The sequence below is a fragment of the Ctenopharyngodon idella genome, chromosome 1 (genome assembly GCF_019924925.1).
Source record: "Ctenopharyngodon idella isolate HZGC_01 chromosome 1, HZGC01, whole genome shotgun sequence".
Lineage (NCBI taxonomy): Eukaryota > Metazoa > Chordata > Actinopteri > Cypriniformes > Xenocyprididae > Ctenopharyngodon > Ctenopharyngodon idella.
The window spans coordinates 32108913-32128893 of NC_067220.1; the positions used below are offsets into that span (position 1 = coordinate 32108913).

Sequence of the window (19981 nt, forward strand, 5' to 3'; positions counted from 1 at the left end):
CATCCTAGGGACACATAAGCTTTTTGTTCTTGACTAGTTTTAAAAAGATGAGGAGGAACTAAATGAAATTTGAAAGTGCAGAGATATTTGACTTATTAATGCTCCATAACTTATTCATGCTTATTTATGTCTTTTTCATTGCATGTTTAATTGGTAGCAATAAAACATTTGCATGACTGTAGCTTTGGTATTTTTACTGTAAACAAAATACCATCGATGATGAGTGATGGCTGTAATCAGTTGTGAGAAGCATTCAAGTGCTGGACCTCATGGATGGTTTCATTGTGAAAATAATTTGTCCTCCATTTGCTCCAATTGTAATACATTTAGGGCTTATTTCATTGCAAGCTCAATGATGAGGTTTTTTAATAACAATCAGATGTGAAAATTGTAAAACTAGCATCCATGGTTTAGTTCCCCCAGTTTGTGAAACTATTATTTTAGAAATTTGTCCATTAAGTGGAAAATGACATTAAAATTGCTTCAATTTTTAAATCAGCTTCAGCTTCATAAGAAAAATAAAGTAATTAAATAGCAATCATTACAATTTCAAGATGTGTAACTTAATAGTATATATAACATTATACAATTTAAATAAATGTTAGTATGGTACCTTCATGAATCAATACTTAACAGTTGATAAATCAGTTTGAAGCAAGACCGCATGTCCCAAGTCACTCTTTAGGGCTGTGATTGTCTTTGTGTGGATGGGCATGATTTAGACTGATCTTTCTCTTTGTCTGTCAGCCTATCTTTCTGTCTTCTCTCTTCCTCTCTCTGAATCAGTTTCCATAGAACTAGAGGTTCTCATGTCAACACATTGCTCAAAGAATCCCATTTTCCTTTTTATGAAGTGATCCATATTTTTATAGTAGCATTCACAAGTAGTAGTCTTCGCACAGGCTGGAAAACTTGAGCAGTCCGAGAGGCTTCTTGCTTTGAGGATTTACATTTCCCACATGAGTTCGGTAGAGGAGATTCACAGCAGCCAAGGGAATAATCAAACATGGCCTCCGGAGAGTTTGTGCATGTAAACATACTCTCTCTTTCTCTCAGACACATTCACATGGACAACTACACATAGAACTTTTATTAGTGCTTGGGCTATACGCAGGGTTTGAAAATAACTTTTTGCCACATATGCCAGTGGTGGGTGAATTGAAAACAAAAACTATATTTTTGTTGTTGTTGTTGTTTTATATAAAAATACAAATACTATATCAATATAACCAATACTATATCAATATAACATCTACACACACACACATGTCCCACTACCATGTAAGTACCGTCCCACTTTATTTAATATACAAATTGTAAGAATACCACTAATACAGTATAAGGTTCATGTTTGGTTCGTTCATCTTCGGAACACAAATTAAGATATTTTTGATGAAATCCTAGATTTTTTATTTATTTTTTATATATCCCCGATAGAAAGCAACGCAATTACCACATTTAAGGTCCAAAAAAGTAGTAAAAACATTGTTAAAATAGTCAACATGACTACAGTTGTTCAACCTTAATGTTATGAAGCGAAAAGAATACTTTTTGTGCGCCAAAACAAAACAAAAATAACGACTTTATTCAACAATTTCTTCTCTGCCCTGTCATTCTCCTACGCTGTTTATGTTCAGCGCTTCCACGTTCAACATCAGAACACCTCTCGGATTTCATCAAAAATATTTTAATTTGTGTTCTGAAGATGAATGAAAGTCTTATGGGTTTGGAACAACATTAAGATGAGTAATTAATAACAGAAATTTCATTTTTGGGTGAACTAACCCTTTAGCACATGACGTCCCATAGTGAGCACAGTATAACGTCTGACAGAACAAGAAATTTTGTTTTTCTGAGGTAAGAGACTTTTTATTTCCGAGCAAGTTATGGAAAAACATTAAAATAATGATACTAAAATATAGCCTGACAACATCTCATCTGACAGCAGATACTGAATCAGGACAACGCGAGGCACTCTTTGATGTTACATGATATTTTTTAGAGAATGAGAATGCATGTTTACATTATGCCTTTATACATATCTCTGCACTTTATCCCTCTAAATATCTAATATCTACTGTAAACCTTTAGGTGAGCTATATTTGTGTTTAGTGGATGTTTGCATTGATGCAGCTAAGCTGAGGCTCTGCTTCACTCTGTAGAGTAGTGTGGTCTTGTATGGTGTGTTGTTCCGTGATTTTGGTCTTGAGTAGATGATAGTGATTGCTGAGACTGGCTTTCTCTCTGTTATCTCCTGAAACACTGAGTTGTTTGTGCTTTACAGCTCACCAGGAGGTCCGCCCAAACCCCTCATGCTATCTCCAAACCATCCATTGTCCAGATCCCCGTCTCCATAGGGAATTAATACTCCTCACTCTCTTCTCCTTCTGTCACATACACACACACACACACTCTCTCTCTTTCTCTCTCTCTCTCTCTCCTGCAAATGAGAAGAGGATATGCAAAACTGTGTCACTCGGCAAATAGCTCTCAATTAGGCCCCGATTAGGTGAATCCATGAATGATAATCAGGCCTTCAAAAAAGTATGTTATCTAGGTAGTATCAAAGCTTGTGTCCGGCCTCTCGTTGGGAATAAAAGTCCAGTCAGGAGGTTGTCAGGTTTGTTTGAAGGCTGAGTGTAGTTAGAGTGGAGAGAAATTTATGGATTTTAGTGGCCTTTTTTCCAGCCTTTAGATTTTCATGAATATAATATTACATGCATTTTTGCCCTTCATTTAACTGTTTATTCCTTGCATTTTTGTGATAAACAATGCAAGGAATTGTGCCAGATGAGCTAGTCTCTTTCACTTGTTGAAACAGCATCTGTCTCAAAAAATATGAAGAAATATGCTTTTGTTTCTTGTACTTTCATTTTGGTGGCTTTATGTGAAGCATATTCCACATATGAGTTCTGGAGAAAAACAAAAACCTTAAGCATCCCAGATCAATTTCAACTGCGGTGAAAGTTGCGAGAAGATACAGTCACAACAGAGTAGATGGTTTAATCGCTCATGTAACTTACATGAGCAAGGTACATATTATCATTCTTACAACTCTGTAAAACGATGTATTATGTTGCCATTCTTTATACAGTCAAACCAAAAATTATTCAGACATTTTTGATATATTTTTACTAGTGGGTGCAGGACACTATAGTTCATTTATGTAAGTGAGGATAGCAAAATAAAGTAAACTGTGACACATTATACCCAAAAATTCTTCATACAGTGGACTAACAGTAAAATTGATAAAAATTTGGAACCAAAAATTATTCAGACTCTTTGACCTGACCGTGTTTTGCTTAAGTGTTATCTGCAGAGGTGTAAAGAGTACCTGAAAACCAAACTTGAGTAAAAGTACTGATACCATACATCGAAAATGACTCAACTACAAGTTACAAGTATCCAATTCCAATACGACTTGAGTAAAAGTCTTAGAGTATCTGATTTTAACAGTACTTAAGTATTTTACTCATGCTGAATGTAGGCTCAGAGATGCTCTAGTCCTGAGAGACATGCCAGTGAAAATAAGAAACAATTGATTTGTAAGATGAGAAATCAAGTTTATTTTCTAAAATCAAAATAAAACTGAACACCTCAATGTTGCAATAAATCAAGGTCGACACAACAACCTTTTAAACGTCTACAAACTCTCAAGTCTCAGTTAAGCTTAAGTGCACAGAAAGGCCATAAGTAAACCAATATCTTTCAAAACGGTCAATATAGTGGATAAATAAAACAATGTTAAGTAAAATTAAATAGTTAAAGTCTACATTATGTGCTGGTTTGAGCCTCATCACCAGCTGCAGTCATTTCCTCATCTAATAAATAAAACATCTTCGATCAGCAACTACCTGCTAATGCACTCACTTTCATGTAAAGTATCCTTGTTGACAAATTTTGGGTGAGTAAAGGCAAAATGCTCAAGATATAGTACCTTCAAAAAAAGTTAGCTGCCATGAAAAATGTAATTTGTAATTGCATTACTCATTACAAATGTAGTGGAGTAAAAAGTACATTTACTTGCTCAAAAATGTAGTTAAGTAGAGAGTAAAAGTTGCCAATATCTTTGATACTCAGTACAACTACAAAGTAGCCAAAAAGATACTTAAGTACAGTAACTAATTACATTTACTCAAGTACTTTACACCTCTGGTTATCTGACATAATTAAGACCTTTTTTTTTTTTTTTTTTTTTCTGACACAGTTTAACTCTGAGATCTTGTCATATTTTATTACCATTTTTTAAACTATAGTGAATAAACTGTATTAATGAATGAAATGTTCAAGGGGTCTGAATAAATTTTGGTTTGACTGTATTTGTCATTATTAGAGTTGGCTTAAACCATATAATTGTACATTTTCCAAATAAATTTACTAACCAAACTAAGGTAATACTGTTTTTTTTTTTTTTTTATTATTTGGAGCTCATTGTCGGACTCTAGCTGGTTATACCTGACTGAGTAAAATTTACAACAAAAAAAAAATTAGATCATAAGATTTTTAACTGTTTTTGAAAGTCGTCTCCTGTGCTCAACAAGGCTGCATTCATTTGATTAAAAAAAAAAAAAATGCAGTAAAAACAGTCACATTGTGAAATATTATTACAAATTTAACTCTTTTCTATTTTAATATTTTAAAATGTAACTTATTCCTGATAGCAAAATTTTCAGCATCATTACGCCAGACTTGAGTCTCACATGATCCTATAGAAATCATTCTAATATACTGATTTGCTGCTCAATAAACATTTCTTATTATTATCAATGTTAAAAACAGTTGTGTTGCTTAATATGTTTGTGATACCATATTTTTTATAAAGATTCTCTGATGAATAGAATGAAAATTCATTTTTCTCGCAACTTCCCAATAATGTTAGTCTGTCTATTATTTTTATTATTATTGTTATTATTATTATTTACGAATCAAATTTTACCTGCATTTAAATCTTAAATAGCATTAATTGTGGGCCTTGACTGAACATACTGAACTGAGCTTTAAGTGTCCATCACAGTCTGTCTCATTAGAACTAGGCTACATTAATTACACAAAGAGTCTGTCTGTTACCCCGTTCTCTAATAAGCTGAAGAGACCTTTGCTTATAGAGAGAACATGTGCAGTGAACCCACAGTGTGAGACATGACATCCATTCCCCCCACCCCCCTACCCCTTCTCTGGTCTTCAAAGCAATAAACGTCTCCTCTCTCTTCCCTTGCAGGTTGATTTGCTGATTCCTGGCCTTGATGCTCTGATGTCTGCTGGCCCTTGACCTTCATCCATGGATTAGTTCTTCTACGCTTGAGGCAGATCTGACTGACCAGATGGTATCCCTATGTGTCACTTCTTGTGGGTCAGGTGAGTGATGTCCCTGTTTGAAATGACATTTATTTACTCCATCTGATCAGGAATGTTAGAAAGATTAACCTCGGGAATAGAAGATCATGAATGGGATGTAATGTTATGCGTGAATCAGAGACAAAAAGCTATGCGCAAAACAGTGGAGCAGATAAAAATAACTCTTGAAATCCATACAGATCAGCTCATAAATACAGTTTTATGTGCACCAGTCGGTTGGCCCATCAACAATTAAAATTTCGAAATGCGACTTGATTTTCTTTGTAACATAAAGCCTAAAACTGGCAAGCGTCTGCGTGAAAGAATATTGTGTTCGTGTTAGTGTGTCAGTGTGTACAAAACATACTTTCTCCCGTCCCTCCAAGGCTTAGCATCGTCATCCAATCAGCGACAGGCGCTACCTAGATGAACCAATGAGAAAGCATTTGGATAGTATTCGTTCTATGGAATCAAAGGCACAGCACTCCTATGATATTAAAATGCACTCTGTCTTTGTTCATACCACGCCAAACCAAGAGAGAGAAAGGGGAGGGCGAGGAGAGAGAAAACACACTCCACCCAAAAAAAAAAAAAAAACTTTTTGTATTCCTCCCCATATGTCTCTGCGGGTGGGCACGCAATGACTCTCCCACTTCTCGCTTTGAAATCTCTGCCACTTCAGCTGCCTCCTTGAGCTTTTGTCAGCTTGAGACGCTGAACCTCGATGAAGTAGGGCAAGTAGAGTACAGTCTACAATTCTTACCGCCGCCATCTTGGCCCTTGTCATTTCCTCTACTTGTTTGTCCCAGTTTCCAATGTTATATTGTTATATATCAAGGTTTTAACCCACCCCAGTTGTTCATCCTTACATGTTTAAAACCTCTTTAAATCTCTATTTTCGTTGCTTTGTTTCACATTTTCCTCAGCCATTGACCTCTCTGGACTCCTCTCTTTATAGTAATAGTACATATTGTTAGGCTTTTCCTTCAAATTCAAGAAGACAGAGGTTTCGGTGGGGTTTTGAATTATTCTTTCTCTTGAGTGAATAGGCCAGAGTTTTTCTTTCTTTTTTTCCATGTGGAGTGGAGATATTAGTGGGCAAATTGCATGCCTTTCATGCAGATAAATGGGCATTCGATAAATGCCGCAGTGTTTTTTGAAGCGGCCAGAGAGCCGGGCTGCGTTGGGTGATAACTTCATCGCAGCGTGGGGTCAGGGGCAGGAAGAGAAGCCTGGCTGAAAGGGGATTAAGAGGAGCCGTCGAAGAGCTCCGGACTCGGACCACCTGCTGGGGAGCCCAGGCCTGGTACGCTCCTAATGTTTCTGATCAGCTATGCCATTGTCTGTGTTCCCCTCTTTCTTTTCTCCTCTCACAAGAAAGAATTGGATTGCCTCCCTGTTTCCCTGAACCCAGATTAGCTTTTTTTTGTTGTTGTCATCTACTTTCCACTATATTTTACCTAAGCTTTGGGATCTGTAGTTCCCTTGTGCTCTTGTTTAGATGTGACATGATGGAAATGTGCAAAAGGAATAGTTCACCCGCAATATCTGTCATTGTTTTCTCACCTGCATGTTACAAAACTGTGCAGCTCAAAACAAGGATTTTATCTATTTATTTATTTTTGGAAGAATATCTTGATGACTCTCTGGAAGAATGATGTGCCAAACTGCACAAAAGCACAATAAAAGTAGTTCATATGCACTAAATTTCAAGTCTTCTGAAGCCATACCATAGTAATTGTGTTAAAAACAGACCAAGTTTCAAGTTTTTATTCATTAAAAAAATAAAAATAAATCTACCGTACCTCATGAGAGAAATAATCTGTTCGAATTGTTCTTTTGAGTCAAATATTTTCAATAAATCTTGTAAACTGGTCTGTTAGATTTGTGAACTGATCTTGAGTGCAACTCGCTGACTGACATTTAAGAGCCCTCTGGAGTCTGTTTGGTACACAAAGCTGAATTTCTTTAAAAGACATGGAATATTTTGTCATTTGTACAGTTTTTGTGCGTATGGCTTCTGTCACCATTTGTTTCCCTAATTGTCTTTATAAATTTATGACAAAAAAGAGAACTTCTTAAAGTTCACTTTCTGTGACCTAATGTGACTCTCTCTTTGTTCTCGAGGGTAACTAATGGAGAATCATGATGAGGGAGCATCCACTCATCAGTGTCTATGGTCATTTTTTATTCATCTTATATATTCACAGATTAGCTGCAGGGGCTTCTTGGAATTTTTTATTTTCTCATTTTCGGAGGTGTCCTTTTATCAATGCCAAAGAATATAAAAAGATCATAAAAAATTCATTTATATACAAAAAAGCACCTTAAAACACTTTCCTTCCCAGCTATACATGTGTTCAACGTGTTAAACAGACACACCAGTAAAAATCTTTCCCTGCAATCAACACGTCTATGCATAAAATATTTCCCCGCACCATTTTTCATGGCTGTGGGCTGAAACAGCTGTAGTTAGATGCATGAATACTGATAGGGCCAATCGTACAGAGTGCAGTGCAGGTGTGCAGGTGAACGCTCTGTTTGGCAGTTGCCTGACATGTTTCTTCTCTTTAGCATGTGGAGTGCAGACAAGCTCATGAATAACAGTTCTGATGAATGGTCTGAGCAGGCTTAGCACTAACTTCTACAGCACCTGCTTCTGTGTTGCACCCCACGAAGAAGTGTGCATATGTGTGTGCTTGACACAAACTTACCAGAGTAGCTATTGTGTACACTGACAGCTGTGTGCACTGCTTTAGACAAATAATTCATCTGTGCTTGATGAAAAACAGCCGCATTTATGTATTTAAGTTATGTGTCTCCTCAGCAATACATTATGTCAAGTTTATTTTGATGAAAGACATTTATTCTGATGTCAAAAACCACTAGAAGGTTAAAAAAATCAGTCAAGCTAAACATCTGTGATGTTATAAAAAACATCTTTCAGTATTTTACAGTATGATTCTCAGACCAAAGGCTTCTGGTTTATTTATGGATGTGTGTTTTTTACATGTGTTGCTCTTCAAGTCATTGTCTATCTATAGCTATAAGCTGTGAATATTAAGATACCGGCAATGCTGTAGCGCAAAGGCAGGATATGACTCCATAAAGATGGCTGTCCAAGCACACCGTAAAGTTCCCAAGCATTTTTTTTAAAGCAGCCGACATCATGTTCTGGAACATTCTCTCTCTCTCTTTCTCTCTCCTCTCGTAACGGCTGTGGTCGTCCGCTCTCAGCCCGTGCCAACTTCCAATAACCATATTCCAGGAAAGAGCTCCACATGTTCAATTATATAATTACATCATCTCAGATTTAGACAGATGTCCCATAATACGTTTCAAATGCAATCAGCCGCACTCGTTCCCCACATAATGCATTTGGAGAAGAAAAATGATGTCCGCTGAGCATAAAACAGATCATATTTGTTGTGTTGGTGCTTCTGTTGCGCGCACTATTGATATTGTCATTATTAGTATCGCCGCAAGCTCCATTTAGTATTTTTGTTAGTAACATCAATGCGTTCTTATGGTGACTGCTTAAAATAGGCCCTTTTATCATGGTAGCGTATATGGAAATATGCCAAACAATAAACATACCCACAGACAACTAATTGCCTAGTTAGAGAAATCACATAATAGGATGAGTATTTTAATATGAAACTCCACAGCGAACACGCTCCCTACCTTGAGTCCTATTGTTATCCTCCAGCCTCAGTCCTCGACCAAACTGGGCTTTCCCGCTCAAATCCTGCCAGTTTTAAAGCATATCTCCTCTCATTGTTCAGCAGACAGCACACAAATCCCTTGAGCCTTGAGTCCAGTCCAGAGAACTTAGAATGAGTAATTGTTTACATATAGAGACAAAGCTGAACTGTAGTCGTACGCTATATAAGAGAATAAAGATAAAGACTTTTTTTATTTATTTATTATTTTTGTCAGCAGTTAAGCTGCTCATAGACACAGTTTTGGCCACACATGAGCTGTGGGCCCAGACTGGGAAATAACAGTAACACAATTAGCCCAATTCCCTAATATTGTTTTCAGTACATTTCAATGCTGTATAGCAGAATTTTTTCAGGTCCACTAATCGTAAAAGTGGTTGTATGAAATTTTTCCTAGCTTAGAAATTACTTAGCGACTATAACTATATAAACTGAGCTTGTAAACAGAGGCGGAATCATTTAAATATCATTATTCTTTTAAAGGCCAGCGTTTTGTGCTCCATCGATGACTGATAAGAAGGAATTGAAATGATATGAATGAGACTTTATTAATATGCACCGTTCGGTTCAAAACAGCGTCTTGACAGGTTGAAGATAACAACATTGATGAGCAGTTGAATGACAATTGTATAAATAATATCCTTTTCATCTCATTTTCCAATCTTTTTTTTTTTTTTAAATCATAGTAACAATCCTAAAAAATTTGTGATTGAGTTTGATAGGGGAATGGAAATGGCGGCGAAATATTTGAAAGGTGACCTTTACAGACGAGACTCTTAGGACAGACCGGCACAAAACCTCCGCTTCATTCGTAAACCCGTCTCCATTTGTCACATCAAAATGTAGAAGAGAGCGAGAGAGAGAGAGAGAGAGAAAAAGGTTTTTCATTAAAGTTAGATGTCCTCTTCTATAGCAACCGGCGATATATCAGCTCACCTGCATGGGCACCTCCCATTGTGCACGAATCAGATAACTCCACATGCTAATCACAGCAGCCGGCCCCCGCTGCGAATAACACCGCTGACCACGGCGTTGATGTGTCCCCCCCTCGTGTTCTTACTACACACACTCCAGTGGTCAATTACACCCTCAAGGCAGCTCAGTAAATACTAATCATTTCCTCATGGAGACAAAAACTGTCCTTTTTGTTAGCTGTCACGTTGGCTTCCCAACAGATCACACGGGTTGTTTCTCTAAAGGTGTTGAGTTATGAAAACCACATGCAAAGCTGTTCCACATGGGACAGAGGGAATGAGTCACATTACATGAGCCGTGAAGCCAAGTCAGAGAAATATTGTGTAATTAGATAAGATTGGTTGTTTTTTTTTGTTTTTTACTTTTATCAGTAAAAACAAACCTTCACTCATATACACTGAATCTATAAGAGGCCCAAATGTCCTCAGAGAATGAGCAAAACTTGAAACAGCCCCGTAAGCAAATGTTGTTTTCAGCATGTTAGCGTGAAACTTGACATGTTTTCTAGCATGTCTTGCATATAAATATTTTTTCAATAAGTTTTTTGTTGTTTGCTTTAGAATTTGTACACATACCCTAATAAAAAAGTAATATATTTAAAATACATTTATTTCATACTAAGTATAGCTCAAATATATTAACATATTTACTGACGTATCACTTGAGATTTACTGATATAAAAATTATAATTAAACTTTATTTAAAGTACTAATTGTGCACAATGCACATTTCTTATGTGACCTTGGACCACAAAACCAGTCGCACGGGTTTATTTGTAGCAATAGCCAACAATATATTGTATGGGTCAAAATTATCGATTTTTCTTTTATGCCAAAAATCTTTGGGATATTAAGTAAAGATCATGTTCCATGATACGGTATATATTAAAAAAAATATTTTTGTGAGTGGATATGCATTGCTAAGGACTTCATTTGGACTTTGAAGTTTAAAGGCGATTTTCTCAATATTTTAATTTGTTGCACCGTCAGATTCCAGATTTTCAAATAGCTGTATTGATTGAATAGTACCTCCCAAATATTGTCCTATCATAATAAACCATGCATCAATGGAAAGCTTATTTATTCAGCTTTCAGATGATATATAAATCTCAATTTCAAAAAATTGACCCTTATAACTGTTTTTGTGGTCCAGGGTCACATATTAAGCTTAAAATGTGTTTTAGTGTCAATATTGATAAGGATTGTTTGAACTTTGAATAATTTTAGTCTTTAAACACAATATATTTAGTATACATGCAATAGTTCCACTTTAGCACAATCAAATAAGTATATCTTTAGTTGGACCTCAGCACTACTTACACAATTAAACACAATTAAAGTACATTAAATACAAAATTAGTTGTTCCAATTTAGCAGACTTTAAGTATAACAGTTTAATATGCCAAAAGTACAATTGCAGGGTATTTTTTATTAAGCACATAAATATGTAAATGTATTTGTAGTATACTTAGCATGAAACAAATGTATTTTAAATATATGTTAGTATATTTATTTTTCACTAGGGTACACATGCATTAATTGTATTGTGTTTTTTTCTTTATTATATTCATAAACAATTAATGTAATAATTTATGTTTGTATATATACTACTTAATTTATTCATTGTTGATTAATAAAATGGACATTTAGAGCATACACACAACACATATATACATATATGCAAAGAGCCATGTTCTCACGGGGACCAAGGTTTAAGTCTGACTTACATTGTGTCCCACTTCTTCTCTCTATACATACACTTTTATGTCAGCTCTATGTCCTATAAAGTAAAGGCTAAAAGCCCATAAATTAAAAGAAAAAGAAAAAATGAGAGAGGGAGAGAGATATCTCCGGTGACTTTACATTAGTGTTTGATAGCAGATGAGCGAGTTGTCCCTATTCAGAGTCAAATTCAAATGTATGAACACCCTAATAATAGGCTTTCAGCAGGTAATATTCATCCTCTGTTAGACAGAAGTAGGCCCAATATACGTAGAATCTGAAGGGCTCTACCCAGCATCTTAAAACTAGGTCGAAAGTCATCTCTGTCACAGGAGACTGAGAACAGCCCTGCATTAACATAATGAGACATATCACGTCAGCAGGTGGCAGATTGCATCTTTCATTCGTTGGCATGTAGCTTGAAAGGTCATCTGGTGCTCCGTCACCAAGAACCTCTCAGGGTTCCTACAAGCAAAAGTCCCAGGATGGCCAGATTCGTAGTGATAAACACAGCGCTTTTAGTAAGACGATCCATGTAGCACCCATGTAGGCCTTTACCTATGGGGCTAAACCTGGAGCGTCATCCCGCAGCCACAGTGTACGCATTGAATTACCCCTCTCTCTCCCTACAACAGCCCCTCTGTGGAATGACATCACCGCCAGTGCGTACCTGCTAGTGATTACTCTCTCCTCAAGCAAAATGCTTCCAGCCATCTATTACTGCATAGCACCATATGAGTTGAATCATTACAACATTTTCCTTTTACACTTTGTGCCAACTCACTTTAATGGGATCCCTTTTTCCACAACCCTGTTGTTTTATTTTGCCGACCTGTTGTTTGTGCTCCAAAATTAAAACCATGGCACGGCATAAACGACTTGTAATAATGTGATCTCCATTTTCTTCTTGGCTCCCACCAATTTTTTTTTTTTTTTTTTGCCTTTTCAAATCCTCCTTTTGGAAAGTAAGCTTCTCCACAGGGAAAATTAAACAGAAACTTTATACCTTTCTTTTTAAAGAATCAAATGTGTTCCTCTTCAAAAGTGTCAGTCAAACTCCCACTTGGTGGTCTGGTCTTGTGATCGTCTATGTAGAGACTGACGCCGACAGCTATAGCGGTACATGGCAATTATTTTAAGAGGAAAAAGATTACAGTGCTTTTTATCAATTAAGTAATAGTTCGTAAACGGTCATAATGCCTCAGATAATATCCTACCTGAAAGCAGAACGTTATTCCAGTCCAACAGTGTTTGACATAATTTGTCTTTTGTCATTAAATGAAGCATGGCAAATTAAATCTAATGATTTCAATGCACATACTTGGAAGAGGGTTTTTTTTTTTTTTTTTTTTCAGCCAAAAATCATAAACAGAATGGAGCACATTAAATGTTTGATTAGTTGCTGAGTTCACATCATGTATGGTTCATTTATCATCAACCACTGAAGTTTTAATCACGTCTTTGTACAATATTTATTCAAACAGATGAATGCAAAAAATGACTCAACAAATGTTTGGAAGAAGGATTGTGTGATAGACATTAAAATATGCCAGATTAAATTAAATTAAATTAAATTAAATTATTAAATTAAAAATAAAATTTGATGATTAAATACATTATTATTATTATTATTATTATTATTATTATTATATTTATTACTATTATTATTATTATTATTATTAATAGTAATAGTAATAGTAGTAGTAGCAGCAGCAGCAGCAGTAGTACAAAAAATAAAATAGTGTAATATTTAACATTAATAATATTTATTGTTTTATAATATTATATAATATTAATATAATAATATTAATATGCATTATTACTTTGGCTATTTAATTTATTTTTTTAGCCTAACTATATCCTATTTCCCACAGATTTATAAACAGGGTGAGCAATTACTCTCCAATCTCAGTGGCATCAATAATGTAAATGGAAAGTGGTTTATTGTGTCTGCTTAAACACAAACAGTGCTGGTCCAGTCTGTGAAGTCATTTCTTTAGGTTTCAGAGATGAGATGAGATCAGTTTATGATTGCAAAAGATGATTTGTGCTTCTACTTCCTGTGTTTAGACTGGCCTTTGATACACACACATGATCTCCCACATCCTCATCACTCACTTTGCTGGCACTTTCTCATTGCCCCCATCCCATAATAGTCCCATAATAGGCCTACCCTCGGTTGGAATCCCCCTGATGTGTGTGTGTGTGTGTGTGTGTGTGTGTGCGTGTGTGCGTGTGTGTGTGTGTGTGTGCGCGTGTGCATGTGTTTGTGTCTTGTCTGATTTTCTTGAATCGTGTTTGTGTTGTCACAGCTTTTCAAGTCTGATCCGGTGCGTGTATGTACGTGTATTTTGTGTATGTTTGACCTTCTTGTGAATTGTTGCTACCAGCTTAGTGGGAACGAGTCAACTGTTCATCATGACAAATCTTACAGGAATGCCACAGATAGCTGTTAGCAGCCAAACCCCCATGTATCTTGGCTGAACTAGTTCCTTCAGTCATAAAGTGACACTGAGAATCTCAAAGTGGAAAGACTCGCCTGAACTTGACTGTATTCTTTATTAGGCTACATATGGATTGACTCTAAGATGCTGTATTGATTGCACAGGTTAATGAAGAACAAAGTGTGAGGCAGACAGTTGAAAGAGAGCAAGACCTCAATATACAGGAAAAAACAATCAAACAGAAAATCCAATCAAGTATCAAAGCGCAACAAAACGAAGAATAAGCCTCTAGGGGTGGAAAAAGAGGAACAGAAAAAGCTGTGCAGGTCAAAGAGAGAGACTGGAATCATTGTCCAAGAGTTTCAAAATCTCAACACCAATCTAAGAGGAAGAAAGAAAGTGAGAATGGATGCATTCCATCTAGTGCTGTCCGTAACACATGGCAGGTAGAGCAGGAATAGGTTAAATTAATCAGCTGCTCTTGTTGCTCTGCTCAATTCAGCTGTAGGTACAGCATGGACCCATATCTGCAGATGGGGTCAGCCATGAAATATGGTGTGATATTGTCAAATTGATGGAGGTCAGAGAATAAAGGGAATGAATTCATCATGGCTTGTGCATGATACATGGAGCAGTACGGCTAAAACGCACAGGGCAGCCGCTTGCGTTGGGAGAGTGAATGTAGTCATGAAACACTATTTTCTCTGCCCACTGCAAGCATATTATTAAAAAGCTCAGTTTGGTAAATTGAATAGGACAAACCCAGTGATTGGGTTGTTTTAACCCAGTGTTTGTTTTAAATGGTTGCCCAACAGGCTGGGCATTTTTATTTACGGAGTGTCTATTTACACTAAGTGCAAATAGCCACTCAAGTTTTAAAAAAGACGCACAGAATTCATTGTCTTCAGTGGCGCAACAGTAGTGAGTAAGGCTCGCAAACCTATCCTTTTAGAACACGATTGACGTTCGATTCCACCTTTTGCCGAGCTTGCATTTATTTTTTCAATAAAAATGAAAATAATGTTCTTAAAGTAGAAATAAGCTGCGAACGAGTGTTTAATAATATTAAAAGTGTTTATTGGGTAGGGTTAGGGAAAGGTTAGGGAGGGTTTTTATCTCCCAATAAGGCAGAATCCATTTAATCATTTTAATAAATATAATCATTTACACTCTATGATATTATTGCATCCTGTTAATGTACAAAAATATTGAGGTGCAAATATTATCTGCCAATATAAATTATAGAAAGCATCTAATTACTATTTACTCTTATTGCAAAGAACTGATACTTTTACATGGTGTAAATAGAATCTATCGCTATTTTCAACTAGTGTAAATAGCATATCGCTACGAAAATGCTGCTGTTGTCACTTAGTGTAAATAGAATATATTGCTGTTTTCACTTAGTGTGAATAGCATCTATCGCTAAGAAAATATGCTATTTTCACTTAGTGTAAATAGCATCTATTGCTATTTTTACTTAGTGCAAATAGCCGCTGCCTTTTATTTAACCCAACTATTGTTTAAAAATTAGTATATGGCTGGCTTAAAATGAACCCAAAATAGGTTTGGAAATTAAAAATCAGACACATAATGACTGAGGTAACAATAATAATAATCAAAAGGTGAACATTTGTTAAGCAATTTAATACATGTTTATTGTTTAATTATTATTCATTAAACTAATAAATGTTAATTTATTAAACATACTAATAAATGTTAATTTCCAACATATTTTGGGTTTATTTTAAGCAAGTAATACAGTCATTTTATATACCCATTTGTTACCCATTTGTTTTTAACCCAGCATTTTTTTAAGTGTAGTATATAGTACTACAATGTAATTAATTTATGAATTGATTAATAACATTACAAATAGACAAAATGTTAAAAAAATAAATAAATAAATAAAATAAAATAAAAAATAAGCAGCAGCATTTTCACATTAAATACAAAGGTGTTCAGTATGGAAGTCTTAATGGGGAAAAATAAGCTTTTTTGAACAGTGTCTTTGAAGAGTTTTTGAAGATTTCTTCTTTTTTTTCTGTTGTGTAACAAGAAAAAAAGGCTTTTTTTTTTTTAATTTTCTGCACATTTTTTTCTTCTTCTGTGTACTTGAGGTGCTGTGAAAGGACAACACATGAATTTTGAATTTTGTTTTTGGAAGGTATATCGAGCTGTAGACAATCAAAAGAAAACTAGAGACAACATTGTTGCTGTGCTTTCCACTACTTATGACAACCACAACGATCACAAATTTCAGACCCAGATCACTTCTCTGAATAATACCCATTAACAAAATTAAAACTTAAAACTTTTGACAAAATTAGCAATGCCAAAAAGTGTTGACTACACAACTGCAAACCTTTACAGTCCAACCACAGAAATAAAGGAAAAACAAGAAGTTAAATCCCTACTGCTCATGTAGCCGAAGTTGCAACCTTTCCTCCTTTCTAATTATTACAGTATGTTTTGCAGATGACTACAGATGTTTTCCGTTGGCAGTTTTGTTTCAATTCTGAGTGGAAAATAATATGAATGTTGATGTTTTGTAAATGCACACAAACACTTTTTTTTTATCCATCTGTCTGTATGGAAGCTCTCATGCACCCACCGTCTGCTACACATCTTATCAAAAAACACTCTTTGTCGCATTCACAACATATATGTACACATCATGTATTCAATTCTAATTTCATGTACGCAATTATACCAGTATTATTTACACGGTATTTTGTACAGTGCGTTCTGCAAGCTTCTCTGGCACATGAACACACGTAGCCCCCCGTAGTGAAATAACCAGCTATGTGCATCTGCAGCATCCAGTGGTCACGTGACACATCTGGAGGTTTCCAGTTCTATGCCCTAGTTGGCTGGAGATGAGGGGGACCTCACAGCCTAGAGAGAGAGAGAAAGGGATGACATTGACTCGTCCTAACACTTCAGTGGCCGTGTGAGGGATGCTCCCATGGAGGTGGGGGGAGGGCTATTTCTCACTGCCTCACGGTGCACCGTCCTAGCGTACATATGCCAAACTGAGACACTCCCACACATCCACTCTGACGGCAGAGCTCCAGACAATAATTAGAAGAGAGAATGGGGCACGTGTGTGAAGGAACGAGTGACGCAGATATATATTAATATGTATTACGGACTATTTACTCTGTGTGTCGTGTCGCTGTTGTGCAGCAGGTAGAATTGTATCAGCATAGCCATCACACGCAGAGCTCAGCGCCTCTGTGTGGATATCTCCTTCTAATCTCCTATTCTGGTGCAGTGAGTTGTGCTTGCCAGCTGAGTGTCTGTCAGCGTACAGGACAAGAGGGAAGTTTTGCATTTGTGGACACTCAGGGACAGGATGTGGACGGCTCTGTATGTAGTCAAGCATGGAGCGAAGTCAGGGTCTGTCACTGCCAGCATCTGCTGCCCACTCGAGGCCGCCCCAGAGGCACTGACCAAGCGGCAGCCGTCTCTCTCTCTCACACACACATACTTAAACACACATTGAGCCAGCACCAAAGAAGTAGGAAAGAATGCGCATCCTCCGTCTTCTTCTTTAGTTTATTTTTTCAACCGGTGGATCGTGACTTGCTCAAAAATACAGTAATAACAATTATATTTTGAAATATTATTATAAATATTATAAATATAAATATAATATAAATATTATAAATATATATTAATAGGTGTTTTGTATTTTAATATATTTAAAAATGTTATTTAGTTCTGTGATGGCAAAGCTGCATTTTCAGCAGCAATTACTCCAGTCTTCAGTGTTACTTGATCTCTCAGAAATCATTCTAATATGCTGATTTTTTTTAAGTAACAAGTACTATTATTATTATTATTATCATCATCATCAATGTTGACAACAGTATTGCCGCTTAATACATATATATATATATATATATATATTTTTTTTTTTTTTTTTTTTTTACATATATATATATATATGTTTTAAAGTTTTAAAGAACCGCATTTATATGGCACAAGAGCATTTACTATCATTGTCTCTTTACTGTCACTATAATATATACAGTAATGTGCAAAAGTCTTAGGCTACCGCCAGCTTTGTTGTTTTAGCAATGTTTTAATAAACATCAATATTTATTTTTTGGTCTTTATTATGATACAAACAGATAATATTTGCACAAAATGTAAAAAGAAGAAAAAAAAAAAAATCTGAACAAAATGGCTTCTTTAAGCAAAAATCGATATTTAGTGTGACCTCCTGGACTTCTTCCAGTTTCTCAAAGAAGAAAATCTAAGAAACTTATCATCAGATTTTGAAAGTTTTCTTGGCCTTTCAGTCCTTTTCATTCCATTTAGGTTTAAGAGAGACGGTTATTGCTGCTATTGCTCAAGTGTAAAGGGAGGTCACTAAATACTTGCCACTATAGCCTAGAAGTCGTTTTTTTCTGTTTTTCAATACTGCATACAACTTTCCTGTATTTTCTGGTTATATTCCAAAAAAGAGAACAAGAAATATTTATATATATGGTCATTATACCATTGCTAAAACAACATCTAATGGTGGCCTAAGACTTTTGCACAGTACTGTGTGTGTGTGTGTGTGTGTGTGTGTATATATATATATATATATATATATATATATATATTTCTCTAAATGGACTTTGCTGACTCTATCGACAGGTGTAGCTCATTCATTTGTCTGATTCCAACAAATCATTGTTTTGAATGTGTTTTAATAGAGAATGTGAACATAATAATAAATTTGCTCATTCCGACTCATTTTGCCAGCATATATATATATATAATTTTAGTCCCATGTTGAAAACTACAAAACCAGTTGAAAAGTAGATTTTGTGTATGTGTGTTCGCTTGTTCTGTGCAGCAGGTGAATGGATCTGCATCCTGGAATATGTTTCTCCAATCTGGACCCCCAGGTGTGTGAGTGCGTGCGCGTCTGCGGGTTGGACGGTGGGCATGTTTCAGTGTGGGTGGAAAATGGGGCTGTGTGTGAGGGGGTGTTTGTGTCCTGCAGTGGGAGAAAGAGAAAAAGTGAGTTAGAGAGGAAGTGATGAAGGGTGAAAGCAGGGGGAGATGAGACACTTTGATGATGTTAATTTTGGGTTTATCTCACAGATGGTATGAATGATTTCTGTTTGGTTGGAGCTCATCTAGAACACCAGGGGTCCTTTTATCTTTCCTCCTCTTATTTATTTATTTACCTATTTTATCACCGGACCCCCCACCTCCACCCCACATCTACCCGAACGGCACTACAACACTTTTATTTTGATTACCTTGTTAACATTTCACTTCATTGAAAATTTAGTTCCCTTTGTGTTTAGAGAAGAGGCTCCATGTGGATTGATTTTGATAAATGGGAAGTCTGGTCTGAAGAGCAAAATATCCATTCTTCTTATTGAAAGTGGCTCCTAATTCAGAGTCTGAACGTAAGTGAAGTTTCCGATGTTGAATTTGGCCAACAATTGATACATGTTATAATGGTTCTGAGCAATCAAAGAGAAAACTCTGTTTACGATGTCTAAATGGGTTGCTCTTTATGAATGATTTAAAGATTTCCACATACTCTTATATATTAAGTATATGAATTATAGAATTAATATAGTAGAATTATGCATAACAGATTTAAATGCTTTAAAATGTGAAAAACTAAGCTAATTGTGCTAGTTTTCTAAAGACGTTATTCAGTGTATATGGCATATTATATATATATATATATATATATATATATATATATATATATATGTATATGTATTTTATTTTATTTTAATTTTTTTTTTCACAAATTAAAACT

General features: G+C 35.7%; 1 long non-coding RNA gene across 1 annotated transcript; it reads right to left on the reverse strand.

Annotated features, from left to right (window-relative positions):
• Positions 1-1213: 1213 nt before the first annotated feature.
• LOC127510213 (uncharacterized) lies at positions 1214-9071 on the reverse strand. Its single transcript, XR_007929499.1, has 3 exons — positions 9019-9071; positions 5702-5756; positions 1214-5368 (listed from the first exon to the last, which is right to left on the reverse strand). It is a non-coding gene; the product is annotated as an uncharacterized LOC127510213 (long non-coding RNA).
• Between the last annotated feature and the right edge of the window lie 10910 nt (positions 9072-19981).